The sequence below is a fragment of the Aphis gossypii genome, chromosome 1, assembly GCF_020184175.1.
Source record: "Aphis gossypii isolate Hap1 chromosome 1, ASM2018417v2, whole genome shotgun sequence".
In the NCBI taxonomy this organism is placed as follows: Eukaryota; Metazoa; Arthropoda; class Insecta; order Hemiptera; family Aphididae; genus Aphis; species Aphis gossypii.
This window is the reverse complement of record NC_065530.1, coordinates 32,965,864-32,980,548: the sequence shown is the minus strand read 5'-3', so window position 1 is coordinate 32,980,548 and position 14,685 is coordinate 32,965,864. Positions and strand designations below refer to the sequence as shown.

The 14,685-nt window shown below is 27.7% G+C and overlaps 1 long non-coding RNA gene across 1 annotated transcript in view; it reads right to left on the bottom strand.

The window, feature by feature from the left end:
- Positions 1 to 1,117: 1,117 nt before the first annotated feature.
- The window catches only part of LOC126550953 (uncharacterized), an 18,397-nt gene continuing 4,829 nt past the window's right edge, over positions 1,118 to 14,685 (bottom strand). The window contains exons 2-3 of the long non-coding RNA XR_007605006.1: positions 4,591 to 4,823; positions 1,118 to 2,984 (exon numbers count right to left, since the gene is read on the bottom strand). This is a non-coding gene — a long non-coding RNA (uncharacterized LOC126550953). The remainder of the gene's footprint in view (positions 2,985 to 4,590; positions 4,824 to 14,685) is intronic.

Below are 14,685 nucleotides of genomic sequence, written 5' to 3'. Positions count from 1 at the left end.
TTTACCGAATAACGTGTTTTAATGGTTTTATACGCTTTACAATTCGTTGTCTTCGCCGTGAGATTTATAAATATTTACCTACTCGGCATTAATCGAGATTTAATCGTATGATATTTATAACCGCCGCATCTCTAGAAACTGCACCAACATTCATCTATGTATAATATGGCGGTGCTGGTGTCAGGTCCAGCTCAAGGGGTAGGCAACATAGGCCCACGCCTAGTTCGGCATTTAATATTTTTGTATTATAGATAAAAAACAATGTTTGATGTAGTATGTAAGGAGTGGCAAAACTCAAGTTTGGCTAGGTGTGTTTGAACACTTGAGCCGGCCCTGGCTGGTGTCTTTTATAGGTACAATAATATGTTGGCTCTACCAACGGTTACCTATTTGTATTCGGCATTACTGGGCATACTCTAATCTGGTGCACTGCTATTATTGCGATCGAATTATCATCATCTACGGCAAACATCGCAAAGATATCGCAGATGATATTATGTATACTGTATAGTGCCGTAATATAATAACATAATTTATTTATAGTGTTTAAGTATTAACTGCCTAAGCGTCAGCCACCCCGTCGTGGAAACTTATTAAATAAAACGTGTCGAAAACGACATTAATAATATTATATATAGTCTAGGAGGATTGTGCAACGTTACATTATAACACGATTAACGTGTAGTAGTTTTTCACGACGAGTTTTGAGTTTTCGCTTGTAAACGATAGTTGTCTTTAAATTATTTTCATTTTATTTTAAATAATTTATTTCAGTATCAATGTATCATAAATAATGTATGGTAATTATGTTGTTGATACACATCGAAAATATTAGTCCACATCACACACAAAATGACTAATACTTAAAAAAATTTGTTTTCAGAATTATATTAAGCTAACTAATTTACGATAGATAAGAGTTATACAAGGATGCATGAATCTATTTATGCTATTCTACGATACGACATTACGACGTGCAATAAATTGACATAAGTTGATAATACATTTAATAAAATATTATATATCATAAAAATAATTATATAACATTTGCGATACTGTTTGGCAAACATTAATTTAACCTAAGTATCTATTACTAATGGAAAACATAATATCCAATACCAATATATGTAATTATATTATCGAAAAATTCAAGTACATTCATCAATCAAGTACACTCATCGAAACTATATGCAGCAGAGATGAATTCTTCAGTGATTTGTCCTACTACATAATTTATAATACGTTTGGAAATCACGTCGCAATTATTATTATTTTTTGAAAATACATTTCATTAAATTAGGTACATTATTGTATAATTTTAGCAGCACTCTGGCATTTATTTGATCCGCAATCTATGGTTACTTATGATGATCCCTTTGCCTTTGCTGGTCTTTCTTCTCTTTAGTGGCCAATACCAGCGTGATATACCGGTCTACAGAATCCCAGCTGTGAAACATCTAATGACGCGGTATGGTAGTGAAACCAACTGTGACGTGGCGACGCGTCATGGCTCGTCGGCTCAATTCCCCGAAGCTCGGCATCTCAAACAGACATTTTGAGATTTACGATAGAAATTTTAGTAATTTCATATTTTAGTTTGGTTGCTATTAGTTACAAATTACAATAACAATAATAATGTCTCCATAACTATTGATGAATCGAATTTAAAATTAAAAATAAATTTATTTTTATGATTTAACAATACCATGTCATGATTAAGACGAACAAATCGTTCACAATAAAGCCGTAATACAACTAGGATTCGAAACATTGCAAATTAAAGGACTAAAGAAGAACAAGAAATTGCACGTGAAGAGCGCCGCGTTAGTATGGCTTGACTTTGTGCTTTTCAATCACAAGAGCAAAGCATGCGTTATACTGATGCTCTTGGTCGAATGTATAGAATTCGGATTAAAGAATGATAAATGCTTCTATTTGGGGTTGTTTTTGATGTTTCACATCTGTCAAGCGTCCCGCGACGGCTCACTATTTTTTTTAGCATAATAGAGACTATAGATTCTGGAGTGACTTTCTCGCCAACTGAATTTACCAGTTTTACACGTTTGCTCGGCCGCATTTGAAGAACGTGTTTTCCGCGTTGTCTATTGGATATCTACATGCCATGCAATACGGATTTTGCACCCTCGTAAATCTATGCAAGTATGCTAAGAAGCAACCGTGACCTGTCAAGAACTGAGTCATGTAAAAACCCGAAGCCCCTTGTGTTCAGCTCGCCCAGCTCTTTACGTCCGGTATAAGTCGCTTCGTCCACGCTCCAGTGGTTGCCTCCTCCTCCCATTCTTGCTGCCACTAGTCCCATATATTGTTATTTACCAATTGCCTAGCATTTACGGTATAATACTTTTATAACCACCGTAGTTCACACCGCCCTCGTGCCAAGTTCTAGAACGTGCCAAACCTAACAGCAATAGCTTTTTAGTAATATTGAAGGTTTTCGGAAAAAATTAGAAGTATTTAAAAACGCATTAGAAAACAATGATACTACATATTTTCCATCATGTCAAGAAATTAAAAAAATTGAAAATCAATCGGTATGCTTTATTGAATTTAAAAATATAATTACAGAACTTATAACAGAATTTAATTCACGATTTAAGGATTTTTATATATTGAAACCTAAATTTGAATTATTTAACAACCCAATGACAGTTGATATCTCAGTACAACCTCCCGATTTTCAAATGGAGTTATGTGATTTACAAGCAGACTGTTTTCTTCAATCAAAAGTAAATTTGCCTCCTGAAAAGTTTTGGAAACTGTGTTCGCAAGAAAAATACCCAACATTACGGAATTTTTCTCTTGAAATTTTGTCATTATTTGGCAGTACGTATATTTGTGAATCGGCATTTTCTACTATGAATTTAATCAAGTCTAAATCAAGAAACCGTATTCACGATTTGTCTTTAGAATCGTGCATCAGATTGGCCGCCACGGGTGTTCAATTGAAACTGATAAATTGGCTACTGAAAAACAATGCCAATCATCACATTAATAGTTTATTTTTTATTTATTTTTTATTGTAATAAGACATTCCTAGTCTAATTTATTTTTTTAGAAATTTTTTGGTAAATTTAAACATGAAAACATTAAATAATAATAATTAATATTTTGTGCATTATTAAAAATAAAATATAAATAGGTAATAATATAATTTTTTTTTCTGGCGGCCCACGGTGTTTTTATGAAAGTGTAAATTGGCCCGACAACTACAAAAGGTTGGACCACCCTGTTCTAGAACGTGCCAAACCTAACACATTTGACGACAACATCACAGAATAGTAATTTAGCAAATATTAAAATAGAGGTACTCTAAGTAAACCTAGTTCTGATGTACCTACAAACTGTTTGAATTTTTAGACAGTATACTTATGATATTATAAACAAAAAAAAAAAAACAAAATTGTTCGTAAAGTTGAATTTATATACTAATTTTTTTATATTTGATCATTTTATTTGTGTAAACCACGATATGCACTCTCTGTTTGACAAAACACATCATTTTGACACTCACCGGGATCAATTAATACATCTCCTTTCAGACATATATTAAAAAATAAGGTATTGTCACGAGATAAAAAAAACTAATGACAAAATAACAATGCGAGCAAAATTAACTAAAATGATCCATTTTAGACATGAATAATAGTAAAGAACTGTATGTTAAGGGGTGCACATTTTTTAACTAATTATTATTATTATTATTATATATTTTAAAGTACTAATATTAATTGTAAACTTAAATTTTTAAATATTAAACTCATTCTATAACACTCATCTTCTGCTTACTCTTTCTGTCCTCTGTCTAAGACACTGTAATATAATGTACATTTAATCAAATATTCAAATTAATACAAGAAAAGAAATAGTGTGCATCAATTTATAACATTCTATAGAAGAAATTAATAAGTAAAAAACGTTATAATATTTAATATTTTAATGTTTTGATTGATGAAAAGTAAATAGTAAGTAGTATACTTTGTTGGTAATCGGTATGTTTACGATACGAACATTAGAGTACATAAACATGAACCACGATGTAGAGAAGATCTTCTCTACATCGTGACATACTGACATGAACATAACGGTCGAATCGACTACTAGTGCTAGATGGCGATTCTGTTTAATACCGCGACAATAAGGATATTAACGTTTCTTATCAAGTGGCCAGTCCTTATTATAATATGTTCATATGATCGCCGATCCCTAACATTTTGATAATAATATTATGATACCCAATAAATGTAATTTCAAAAAAATATTACTCCAATTGCTCGTATGATAAAATTCGATGGCCTATCTATTCTTTTATTATCTATGCTTGTAACGCATTAATGTAACGGCCAAAAACTAACATTTATTTAGCCATGGTAACAGCCGCGTACAACTATATACTATACTGTAGTGTGCACCGTTAAGCCATAAAGTTTTTATATTAATTGAATAAAGTGTTATGAATATATAATATATTATGTTTTATTTAATAATCAACTCCACTAAGAGTAAAGGTAAAACAGTATAACTTGCAATACTTAAATTATTATCATTAACGACGTTCTTTTTGGCAATTACTTTTGTAGCGTGAACGCCGTGAACAGTGTCAGTTATATTATTAGTTGTCAATGCTACAGATCCGAAAGCTCCTTCGCCCAATATGGTTGTCAGTTGTCACACGAAAATCCGACGCATCAGCTCGTGTGGAATTATTGTTATTAAAGTATACACTATGAAAATCTTGTCTTTTATGGATCCAGTAATCGGTAAGGCGGCCACACGACGATGTACTACCGATCGTCATATTTTTCCTGCATGAATTTCCCATAGTTTTATTTTGAAAATAAAAAGATAATTATTATGTATTTAATTATATTTTATTTTAATAAATAGTTAATTGAACGAACTGATATATTATTATGCTGTTTTTCGTTACTTAGTTACTCGATTGTAGCTAGTTTAAAAAAAAACATTTCCTCAAAATGTATCGCTCATAAAATTAATTGATTTTATTACGCTTTTAATATCCTCATTAGTAGAAATGTCTGGTTCGATATTTTTCATAACTGGAGCATTCTTAGTATTCTGTGTTTTAGTGATAGGTTCACGAAATTTGCAGTTATTATAATACCAATTTAGTTTGGCATTATTTGACATTCTACGAAAAGAGTCCTCCCTGAGTCCAGCACACAACATACACATACATTTATATATATATATATATATCCACCTTGGGTGTCACCTTATCAGGGGGTTTACACTTTTGGGCGACATGCCGATAACAGATAATATGAGGGTTTGTTTACGTAATAATTTTTTCTTACACTTCTTATCGGTTTATCACTATTTTTGGTAATAAACACGGAATATAAATGATAATTCATATAATCAAACTTCGTAAAGCAGAATTTTTTTCAAATTAAACCATAAATAAGTTAAATATATTAGCGAAATGTGTGCTATCGGTGAGCTAAGAATTATACTTTTAGAGTATTATTTACTACAAAAATTTAGGTGAGGCGCTGCCTCACTTGTCCACCCTCAAAACCACCACTGCACACAAGTGAAATAAAATTGCAAAATACAAAATATTTTCTTCAATTACTACGGTACTACGATTAAAGATGATATAAAAATATAAATTATGTTTTAGTTAGTAAAAATTTTGTGATAATCACTAAACGACGAAACTGATATCTTAAAACCAAGGTGTATTGATATATATATCAATACGACAATACACATTGTAAAATATATTATAAAACGTTTAGAACGGGATTTTACATAATATAAGTACAATATACAAAATGTATAAAATGTACAAATTACAAACGTAAATCTTTAGCGATTTTCTACTGTCTACGCTAACATAATCAGTATTCAGTATTAAGAGTGTCTAAGAGTATTAAGACTGCGAAAGGCGAAAGTACTTGTTTAAAAACAATTATTATAGGTATATTAAGAAGCCACAGTGAATTGGATATACCAATGTGTTGTTCATTGAACTGTTATTTTTATCCGGCGGATCGGGAAGCACCTTCGAAAACAACTATAACGAGTCACGAATTGAACGCGACAAGCTACGACCACTATAATAGGACTTCGGTGGTAAAGTACATAATATTTAATTCCATTTTCATAAGATGTACATTTGAAATTTATAAAAATGTTTTATTTAATTGATGCCATAATATATAAAAAAAAAAAACCATTTGACACATTTTGGCCCCTTTTAACTTGTGATCCGGGGCTATAACCTCCCTAGCCCCACCCCCGATGACAAAACTCTTCTAAAATCAATTTGTATTTTCAACGTTCAACTTATTACATATTACCTAGTATGTAATTATAAGAATACTGACAGCTATGCACATAATGGCAATGGTTTGCATACATAAAACCCCTTGATGTAATAGTCCGTATCAACTCATTAGACATTTAATGCAAACAATAAAATATATATTTTTAATTGTCAGTAAAATTATTCATTTTTTATGAATTACACCACTTGTGTTCAGATATTAATAGCTATTTGGTAATATATAATAAAAATGTTTATATTACTTAACACAGATCCAAACGCAAAACAATAACTTAGAAAATAAATAAAAATAATTAACATATTATATTCAATTCTCGTAATAGTTGAATTAAAAAATTAAATTATCGTTCGATTATTCAATATTCATGATGCGTGCGAGATATTTTAGGTGCATTTTTCACTTATACATAGTGTCATAGATTACAATAGTTATTGATTGCTGCAGTACTCCCCGTAGAAAACATTTTGTATACACTTTACGAATACCTACATTTTTGTAAAAATAATAAAAACAAATTTTATTCAACTTTATTTTTTTTTTTAATAAATTGAAAATTGAAGAATGGAAATTATATATAAATTATATTAAATTATATATTTATACTATATAGGGTATAACAAAAAGCATATTCGGAAATTAAAAAAATTTTAATTATTAATTAATTTTTTTTATAAACACTTATGATTGATCATATTGATATTATTTTCACTAAAAAACGACGGATTAAATTTGTAAATACAATATGTTACTTTAAATTAAAAATAAATATGGTGGATGTAGGTGTTATAATAAACATATAGTTTACCCTTTAGTTTACTATTGACGATTAAATGATATTCTAATACTGTAAACATAATTAATCAACTATTAAATAAATTAACTAGATATGATACATAGATACTTATATGAGTATATGACTATATTATAATATAATGTCAGTATTCAGTTGAAAATTATATCCCTTCACGTTCATGACTAATTGTAAAAGCAGTTCTTAATTAATTAATTTTTTTTTAAATTAATACGGTATATCTCGTCGTTCTACTAAATTATTGTTTAATAAATCTTAAATAAAACTTAGAGCAAATATAAATTATTTTTTAAAACTGGAAATTCACTCTGCTGTATAGTAGTTGTCAGAGGTGCACCTCTCCATTGAATAGGTCAATGTAATGGAAGTGTTAAATTTGAATTCAATGACAAATAATTGAAAGGAATAAATAAAAATGATACTGAGTGGAATAATCTGTCAATTTATTCTTCTAAAAATGTTTATAATAAATTTATAATGTTGTAAGTAATTTATTTTTCTATTAGTAATAAATTAGGTTGCACTAATGTATGACACAAATAAATGGTATGTCCTATATAATATTATTTTTATGTACAGTAGAGCGTCGAGTATCTGAAATAATTTTGACCAATAAAGAGGGGTGGTGTCTAATTAAAAAAACGATAGGTACAATGTTTTGATTAAAAATGAAACTTATGTATGCAAAAGTTTTTCTCTCTTATCGAGTTTTTCTAATACTTTAACCTTTGTTTCAATATTGAACATTCCATGTTTCCTTTTAGAACTTATTTTAATTTAAATGTGTGCTAGACCACTTACAAACTAATTTAACTGAACCAACTATGATTTAAGATCCGTATTAAAATGAGTCGTAATAGATTAAAAAATAACTTCAGACTACCTATATAATTGCCTCAACCAACCGATGCTATTATGCTCTAAACAACCTCTTTAAATTCAAACGGTTGTAAAAAAAAAACAAAAGAACAATATTTATATCTAAGCTACGTCTGACTTGTATCGACGTACTAGACGGAAAACGACTAGAGGGGATAAGGAAAAGCTAACTATTATACATAAAGGATTGTACTTAGGAAAATTTATGGACTCGTGTTTAACAATATAGAAAAAAAAATGAGAAATAAAAACTGATATCCAATTATACTAGCTATAAGTACGAAAAGAAGATGCAGTTCAATTAATTTTAGGGACAAGTATAGAATTTGCAGGCCGTGTATGTCAGGTCGATGGAAGCACGTTGAAAGGAGTACTGACAGTTACCTTTGATGCGGGGGGAGGGGGAAGAAACCAATGGTAAGACTGCGAAGAAGATGGAATCATCTTGGAGCGTCAGGGAACTACTTGAAGAAATTGAAGAGGATTTGGGGCTTGATAGAGAATGGTGAAATAAAATTGTTTTGGCGGTCAAACAGAGTCTAAATGGTTTGGTAAAACCTATAAACAAATATATTCTATGTAATTTACTTATTAATTTCATATAAATAATAAAATTCATTTCATCCGTTAACTCGATATGTTTAACCAAAAGTTTTATCATATTTATTAGAGCACTCATTGGTCTATTAAAATAAAATCAAAAAAAATGAATTACGATTTGTGTACAATTTCTCATATTGTCAATATAATTAGAAAATAATATGTGAATACAAGTCGGTTCTCTATACTTATTAATTATTATTATATAGACGAAATAATACTTGTAAAAAAGTTATTACCTATAAGAGATAAGAGGACCTATTATAAAACGGATAACTATAAGATGTTATATATTATTAGATGTAATATAAATTTATTGTGTAAAATAAAAAAATTTTACACAGTACAGTTACTGTAGGTACACACATTTTCAGTTATATCCATAGGGTTTCTATTTAATTTGATTTGAAAATTCCATCGTTACATACCACATAATATTATTATCACCACTGTCAAAACTTTGATGTCGCCCAAAGCAGAGAGTTATGAATTCTGAAAAGTGAGTCGCAAATGAGTCACAAAACATCGGCACTGGTCCGGAGCTGTTCTCGCTACTCGAGGTATATTATTTATGTGTAAAATGTACCACGTACCTACTACATTTTGCCACTTTATAAATATTTATAGTTATATGCTACCATATAAATATATCTGTGTATTAATAATTTTATTTGCTTGTTTTAATTCCTGTATATTTTATTGAAACAAATGTATTGAGTTGAAAATTATTTTGTATATTATGATGCCTATACTTAAAAAGTCTGTGAATTTGTTGTATCTTTGTTTTAGGATTTTTATTAAGAGCGGTTATAAATTCTCATCTCCAAAACATCAATTAATCATTACCAATTTTTTTCATTTCGTGGAGGAGTCACCGGTAGGATTCCAGTGGCATCCAAGCGAGTGCGAGATTGCCGTAATTCCACCACTGCGATCACTTCCTGTTATTGTGAACTGACATCGGTTTCCTCGGACTGGCAGTTAAAGATAAACCGTCGGTATCAATCGGTGTTGGACGTTTGATAGTAAATGGTCTATACGCCGAGTCTCGCGTACACTGTGCTTACTATGAAACATGATTGACGTAGGTATTTGCATTACAATTCTCACAGATACAAATATAATAACAATAGTGCATTATGTATTATCCAATAATAGATATACTCATTATACTTCTATAACAACGAAATATAATTTACGATAAAACACAATTATTTTATTTTAGTTCTTTACTTAACGCTGCTTATAATTTTGGATTAAAATGTTCAATATTATATTATGGGTATTAATGTAATTTTATTCTAAACATCCTATATATATATATAGGTATATACATGTGAAATGCCATGATATTAATTATGAATTAATGATAAACTAAATTAATTAGCTTTATTAATTAACTACAGTAAAAATCTTATTTTAAAAGATAAATCAAGACATACCCCCCATTTAAATACATCATATTATGTACCTATGCTGTTTAAAGCACGAAAGTATAGGAATTAAAAATATTTTGGGTTGCTGTATTTATCAGTATAAAAAAAGTACCTATTTATTTATTTATTTATTTAAGAAATATAATATCATGTGTTATAGTGTAAATAATGGTACCCAATTTTGTTTTTAATAACACTCATACAGTATAACAATTGCTGTACATATCACACGTCATAGAATAAATAATTATTAACCAAGACTTACAGAAAGTTATTAAAAATCTGTCTAAGCCGTCAAGGTTTATCATTTTGCATATAATAATAGGTACACGTCGAGGTTAATATGGCTAAATTCAAATTATAAACGCTTATGTAAATGTTGTATAAAGTTGGAGTAAGACGAGCAGTAGGTGTTAACTCTTTTATGTACTGACCAAAGTGATTACTGTTTACTTTATTGTGTAACAACTCGGTAAGTTAACTAACACTTAACAGCAATATTTCAAGATTGCCAATAGTATATATTATATAATATATAGTATATATTATATATATTATATATTATTATATTATATATATATAATATATAGTATATAATATATTACTATATTATTGTTTTATTTTATTACAATAATTTATGTGGACAAAGCCATTTAAACAGATATTTATATAATTTAAAATTATATCAATAAATTAATAGTATCACATAAAATAATATAACATAAGATATATTTTTTTTAAATAGGTAACCACACGACGAGTATCGCTCTGCTGTATTTTATAGGCATGTTATCGGTTAAACTTGAATTCGGTGACATTTTATTGTACACGAAAAACGTTTTTGAAGGTAGACGATGTATCAACTTATGCTATTAAGTATAATATTTTATGATTTAGATATTGAAGTAATTTATTTTTGTTTTAATGTTGCGGTACAATGGTATAACTTTTTTCCAAAGGTATTGCACTTATTATATTATTAGTATTCAGTTATTATAATAATATGTATTTGTTAATCATCTATATAACTCAAAAGTTAATAACAATTGTTTATAAATAACGTAGATATCGTAAAAATTGAAAATAGTATTATGGTATAAATAGATATAATATCTTAAAATGAATCAAAAATACCATTGTGTGTATAGTAAAATTCATAATAATTTAATATACGTAAAAATTTCTAAGTTCTTAATAATGTTTTAATTTATAACAGAATAAAATGACGCTATTATTCATTATTAAAATACGTAATTTTGTTCTAACTTGAAATTAAAATGTATATGAAAAAACGTGCTCTTATTTTTTTGATAATTTTGATAATATAAGAATGAGTTAAATGGGATTTTGTATTATGTTTTCAAGAATTTTGACTCATTGAATATTTTTTATTGGCATTTAAAAAAAAAAACCGAAAATTTCTCGTAACCTTACAAATAGCTCAACAAATGTCAAAATATTAATTACATCATGACGTATAGAAGATGATAGTACAAATATTTGGTGAATATTTCAAATATCTAGTTATTCGTTTTGAAAATAATGAAAAAAAAATAAAAAGTTTTTGTACTCTATATACCTATAATATTATATAATCTTATAGTTTTCCGAATTCATTAAAATAGTGAATCAGACCATTCGGCATAGTTATCCGAATTGTATAGCGATTTTCAACAGTCTTCAATGATATTAACTTGCATAGGATATACGATTTCATGTCGTTGGCGAAACAAAGAAGTTAGTACTGATTTGGAATAGCTTTGACGATGTTAACAAACGAAATGCGAGATAATATTGTAATATTTTTGGTGAATAACGATATCCATCGCTGTTAGCGCTCTCTGACGATGACGCGATCGCGATTAGATCGGACAAGCGAGCAGTGCAAATTAAATTCTGCATGACGTATAATATTATATATTATTTTTTATTACCGTTCACCAGTATAACGTAGAAAAATATTCCTAAGAATACCTCTCCATCGACGTATCTCGCGTCCTCTAATCGCATATTGATTATCGTGTTAAATTATTAAATAAATAATATACATTACAATATATTCGCAATGCCATAATATTATGTTTTAATTTATTATTATTATTATTTTTTAATTGTAGCTGGTATAAAACCATTATATACATAATATATGATTATTAAATACAACATATTAATATATTATAATGCTATGACTTTGAATTATAATTGAAACTATAAGATGTGTCAATAGTGCAAGTAGTACAATGTTTATTCAAATAGGTAAAGTTTAGACGGAAATTATGAAAAAATATAAACTATTAATACAGTTAAAATGGCGATGATAAAACGAATTTGAGTTAATAAGACCATACTACCGAGTACATCGCCGTATTACTGTGAACAACGATCGTTAGATAATTAATGCGGCGGTACGGGTTTGCCATAAAATATGAAAATCTAAGTTTTTTTTTAAATTTGAAACTCATTTGATATTTTTCGTACAGTATAATAATATTGTGTTGAATATTGCTCCGGTTTTATTTTCAAGTAACTGCATGATTTATTGCGTAGTATGTATGAAGATAAAATAATATAATCCTCTGTGAGCATGTTAAAACTTGAATTGTATAGATTTTAAAACAGATTTCGTGCGCAGGTAATATTATAGATAAGTGGTTGTACGTCATACGCCTTCATAAAGATAAATTATAATTACAAAAATATATTAAGTAAATTGCTTATTATAAAAATGATATTCGTAATTTAGAGTACGATGAAATTGTTTAAAAATAATATAACGATATGAATTCGACTTGATCTTAAATATTATATCGTGATTTAATTGATCAATTTAAACAGTTGTCTATTATACTATGACCGTATACAGATTAACCGTAAATAAAAATGATAAACATAACTGAGAATAATAATAAATAATATTATCATGTAATGCTACTTAATATTTTCTCTGCGTAGATATAATATTATGCATTTTTTTATTGTACCTATGTTACGTAAATTTGGATTACACTCATAGAGAGCACCTAAAACTGCAAGTATTGTATGTTTAAATATTAGTTAAGTACACAATGTATGTAGAAATATCATTTTTTTTTTAACATAAGTTACTTTTTAACAGAGCTGTGTAAAATTGTATCTAGATAATGTTCAACTATGATTATTCGAATAATATTTTATTCGACTAAAGTTCAAAGATAGTTATTCGAAAATTTTTTGAATAATAATTAAAAATAATTACTAGTAATAGTACTATTATTAGACTTATTTATTGAAATTCAAAAATTCAAAATTTTTTATAATTATTTTCATTATTATTATTTACTACTATTTATTATTGTTATAAATTGTAATTATTACGAAATATTATTCATATTATAATATTGTTAAGTTATTATTAATATTAAATTATGATTAAAAAATAAACATATAATATAATTCTTTACTTTATTCTATTATTATATATATATTATATATTTGTTTTATTTATACAATTTTTTTTCCATTTGTTCCGAATAAAATATGATTTACAGTCATGTAGGTAACTTAAAATACTATGCCAAAAACTAACTACTCAAATAAAATATCAGAAAATTATTCGATTATTAACAATTTAGTCGAATATTTTTTTATTTGAATAATCATAATTTAAAATTTTTCGAACAAAATTATGTTTTGATAATTATGTTGTTAATAATCGTCTAGATAAAATTTCATTCGAATAACGCCCTACTCTGTTTTTTAACATAATTATTATAAGATGTGTAGAAACTAACAAGAGTAGTAATTAACATTTACGTACCTACTTACATAATATACTCTGTGAATACGTTATATTATAGCTATGCCTTATTATAAACTACCATCGTTGATTTAACATGAAATTACAAGTATATATATAAACTATGTCATGGATTTTAAAACTATAATAATGTTATTTTTCTTTATATTCGACTGATCAACATAATAATTGACCAATAATAGTCACGCGAACTTGTTTATAATACTTTAGACGTTTTAGACACGAATATTATAGAATTGCTTATTAGTTGTTATTAATTATACCTATTAATTATATTAAATTACGATGTATCATGATATTGCATATAGTTGTAGTTAAATATAATTCGTTATACGTTGTTATCAACAGTGTAATACTGATATCGTTTCACGTTTTATGTATCGGTCGTCCCATGTCCAATAATTTATATGTAAAACATATGAAAATGTAGTCTTTTGCATTATGTTACTGATCTATATTGAATAAGTGTTCGAAAGAAAAGAGCAGTCATCGTTGTATGGTTAATAATTTAATATGGTGTAACGACGAATGAAATTAATTACCTATAATATTGTCTTACGATTAATTTAAATTACAAAATATAAAGAAAAATAAATATATTTCTAAATTTGAGTTAACCTTGAAATTTATTGTTTATGAAAGACTATAGATTAACTTCAATACTTGACATGTATAACTGGTAATTTATAATATCTATTCATTAAAAAAATTATTATGTTAAGGTAACGTAATTGTAGTTATTTCCATACTTTTTATATGTTTTGATCTACAACACCATATAGGTACATTTTTTCTTTGTAACCTAGAAAACCCCACCAAAAAAAAAAA